The sequence below is a fragment of the Panicum virgatum genome, chromosome 1K (assembly GCF_016808335.1).
Source record: "Panicum virgatum strain AP13 chromosome 1K, P.virgatum_v5, whole genome shotgun sequence".
NCBI lineage: Eukaryota > Viridiplantae > Streptophyta > Magnoliopsida > Poales > Poaceae > Panicum > Panicum virgatum.
Window position 1 is genome coordinate 17,332,273 of NC_053136.1, and position 4,358 is coordinate 17,336,630.

The 4,358-nt window shown below is 44.8% G+C and overlaps 1 long non-coding RNA gene across 1 annotated transcript; it reads left to right on the forward strand.

Moving 5' to 3' along the window:
* On the forward strand, positions 1–1,743 carry LOC120697886. The gene is made up of 2 exons (XR_005684607.1): positions 1–1,301; positions 1,451–1,743. It is a non-coding gene; the product is annotated as an uncharacterized LOC120697886 (long non-coding RNA).
* The last annotated feature ends 2,615 nt before the right edge of the window (positions 1,744–4,358 follow it).

Consider the following 4,358-nt stretch of genomic DNA (forward strand, 5'->3'; position numbering starts at 1 on the left):
GGCGAGGTGTACCGAGGAGCGACGGCGGTGTAGGTGGGTGCAAGGCGCAGCGACGGCGGCAGTGCGCTGGTGCGGGGTCAGCGGTGGAGGCCGGATCCATTGTCACGGGCATGAACTCCGGCGGCCGAACGCCGAATCTGACGGTGGGCTGTCGGATTTCGATGGCGAGTGCCGCATCCCGAGCGGGGAGGACGGATCGGCGGCTGCGCACGGCGGCGGGCAGCGGGACGCGGCGATGGGCTTGGTGGGTCCTTTGATGGGCTCGCCGGGCTTGTCGACGGATTTTTTCTTTGTTTTATTTTTTTATTAACCGAGGCAGGCAGCAAACCGCCTCGGAAAATAGGTCATTTATCGTGACCTTTGATTCGAGGCGGTTGCGAAAAACACCTCGGTTAATCGTTTTTGCCCGCCTCGGTTAATCATTATTGTAGTAGTGTTTAGTTTTACTTACTCCATGCATGACCTATGCTAAAACTATTAACTGCTACTACTTTTTTCGCTTTTTCTTTTGCAAAAAAAATATTGTTTTCTGCCTAGGCGTACCAATTTACACCAACATAGCTTGTGATATGGATATAAGATGGCCTAAGTTTAGTTTTCTTCAGATCTATAAAATATTTATAGGGAAAGCTTGTATAACTATATGTTTGCATACTATTAAGAGCTCCTATGATATTAAGTTATTAAGAGCTCCTATATCATTGTTCCCAAAGGAGCTAACTGCATCTTGAGTTCATGAGATTCAAGAGTCCATTCGTGGTGGAGAAGCTCAACTCTGGTGGGTTTTATCATGTTGCACAATTGGTCCATTCAATGTATCGATTTGTGATGCTTTCAAGATCCTGAAAGAATCAATATTGTTCATATAATTTTGGACTCAAACTCTGCGGTAAGATTTGTCCACTAAGTCTGTTTGATGTGTTTAATTGATCAGTGAAGCATCAACATATACATGATAACCTCTGCTAACCCTTTGTTAATTAGAAGCACTACTCTTTTCTTATCCAAAGTAGTTTCAAAAGTTTAAAAACAGTAGTTTCAGAATGCAGGCTCATTATTTTCCATTTTGGTGCAGGTTCACAGCAGATTTTTCATTGATATGTACTATTGGAATATAACTAACCAACTGGAATATGGTGACATTGGTGCACTTTATCATTCTCATCACAGATGTTAAAGTAGATAAGTTTCCCCCGCTCATCTTTATGCATTTGCATTACATATGTTGCAAGATTTAAAGTTGGATCCGTGGAGAATACACATCATACGAGCTGATATGATCAAAATTGTGCACGTGTGTGGTAAGTGGATGCATATGGGACTCCTTTGTTTGAGACTCTCTCTCCTTTGTTGATGATCTTGAGTATATGGCCACATACTTTTTTTTTATCATCATGCTGCTTGGCATGGGTATTATAATTTTTTTTCATGTGGCCATGTCCCTTTTCAGGAATTTTGAAGAGAGAGCTCATCATGCCTGGAGTTTTATTTTTATGAATGTGCTGAGTGTGGTAACGAACTTCCAGTGTAGGAGTTGCTAGTGTACGTGATCTTTATCAAGCATATAGTGAAGAGTATCTCGCTAGGGTCACAAAATTTGATAGAGCTCAAAGTAATGGCGAGACACATATGCGTAAGGTTTATTTCATGTAAATCAACATATGGCTTTGGTAGGTCAGACATAGGGAATTATAGGCTATGGAATATTTTTTTGAAATAAAATTTTCCAGTCGTGCAAGCAGAGAGAGTATGGAGTCTCTTATCAAACCATATCACATTATTCAACAACTTAAATATCATGGGTTCCCTAAGATTTGGTTCACAAATTCAGGTTTGGTAAATAATAAAATTTATGCAAAAATTATCAAGCATGACTCAGAAGATTTTATTTGAGTTTAAACATTTGAGATTGATCATTGGATTCAAGTTTAAAACTCATGAGGCAAGCAGAAAACGAATGAGAGTGTGCAAACCGAGGTGCTGGAGAAAGACGAGGCTGAGTGGGCCCAGCCCTGGTTCCGCAGAACCCGGGGGTCGGCCGAACCAGACATGTGCTTGCTCAGTCTGGTTTTGCGCATATAGGTCCGTCCTGCGGTGCATGTGATGTTTAGGGGTGATTGTGAGGGTGTATGCGTCAAAATGTTGCGAAATCTCCTCCACACTTGTTTTCGTACCTGGCTTATTCAATCAAAGCAAAACAAGCAAATTAAAAGCAAAGGGGGCTCAACGGGCATTAACACAGAGGAGCCAAACTTTATTCAATTAAAAAATTCAGGGCTTTTACAATGATGAAATAAAATTAAGAAAATAAATGAAAGTGAAATAAACCTGATCTAAAGCGTTCGACTAAACTAAGGAAAAGTCTTATGATGAATCATCATTCACTATGTAAGAAAGGGTTATAGGAGACGCGGTTTACTTGCGTCTCCAAATTTGCGTCTCCGATGTGAACTAATAGGATTAGCCGCGTCTCCTATAGAGACCAGATAGGAGATGCGGGTGAAACACGTCTCCACAAAGGGTAAACAAGTGTCTCCCATACCAGATATAGGAGACGCGTCTAACCGCGTCTCCTAATTTTTTTACAATGTCTCTACTAAATAGTGTCGCAGACGCGGAACAACAACCCGCGTCTCCACTAACAGTTGAATCCGTGTCTCCTAAGAGGGAGCTTATAGGAGACCCTGTTATATCGCGTCTCCTAACTTTGTCATTCCCCGTCTCATGTTTTAGATATAGGAGACACGGCTTGTATACCAGTGTCTCCTTTATAGGCTCATATGGCAGACTCTTTTTGTAAACACGCGTCTCCTTTGTGTGTGATTATAGGAGATGTTGATTTTGTCCACGCGTCTCCTTTTATGCCTGTTATAGGAGACGCTGGTTGTTACCATTCCATCACCATCCAGGCAAGCGGTTTGCTGACCGGCCCAGATTTCTTCACCCATAAGACCGCACTGCAGGTCTCGATCATTAACACCCTACTCTCCATGTTGGTTCCAACACAAGTAGTCACTCATGAATCCCCGGATGATCAGATGAGCCTGTACATGCAATGAACTTGGGAACTTTCTCTCATTCTGACAATCAATGCATGGGCAACAAATGGCATACATGCGCCGATCCAACTAGTCCGCCTCTGCTGCAGCAATGAATGCCTTTATACCACTTAAATACTCTTCACAGAGACGGTTCTCTAGATACATCCACCTCGAAATACTTATAACATCACTCAAAGACATACAAAATAATGAACAATTAAATTAATGATGGGCCTAAAACTGCATTTGGACCTCAATTAAGAAAAGAAAAGCCTCTCCTTTGGCCTCCAGAGCACCTGCGGTTGAGTCACGAGCGCACACGATTGAACCACTTAACCAAGAGTAGTGGCAGAGCCATGACGTGCAACAGGATGGTGCTGAGCTCGTGCATGAATGGTAGCTGCTACATGATGGTCGTCGCCGGTGGGCTTCAAAATAAGCTCAAGATGATCCATCAATTCTCTGCGCAGCGCGCACACACACAAAGGAATTACATTAAGCGCGCACACACAAAAAGGAAGCATTGTCAAGCATCATAAGCTTAGCAGAAAGCTCACTTCTTGAAACACTAGAAGAACCACCGGAGATGGCGAGGTCAGCCGGCGGGCGGGCCGGGGATGCCGCCGGTACGGTGGTGGTGCGCGCGCGCGTGCAGTATACTTGTTGAAGCGCGCAGTAGCGTGAGCCGAGGACGACTGGGGGTGCGTGCACGGTGAGCGGCGGCTTGCCGGCCGGCTGGCAACACGCAACACGCCCAGCCCACAAGGCGGCGCGTACCACAGTGAGGGCGCGCGACGGCGCTGGCATGTATGTTGCCGGCCGACGAGCGGTGGCGTACGCGTGTGGAGGTGGAGCGCGCGAGGGGTGAATCGGTGGCGGCCGGGCGTGCGGCGGCACTGGTGGAGAGATTGGGTGAACGAAGAAGAAAGTGATCGGGGACGACAACTAGTGAAGGAGTGTTCGAGACAGAGGAAGGCTATAGGAGATGCGTAAAATAAAGCAGCGTCTCTTAGCGACCAAACTATAGGAGATGCAACATGAAGGAGACGCGGTTATTCAACCAACGTCTCCTATTATGATCAATATAGGAGACACAGATTACATAGCCATGACTTCATTAGGTCGCAACATAAACGAGATGCGGTTAGTCAACCAACGTCTCTTATTATGATCAATATAGGAGACACGGAATATTATAGAAGACACGGCTTCTAAAAATGCGTCTCCAATGATTATGCATAAAGGAGACACTTGTTTACAAAACGTGTCTCCTTTATTGATGGAGATGCGGCTTGTCCATACGCGTCTCCTAAATGT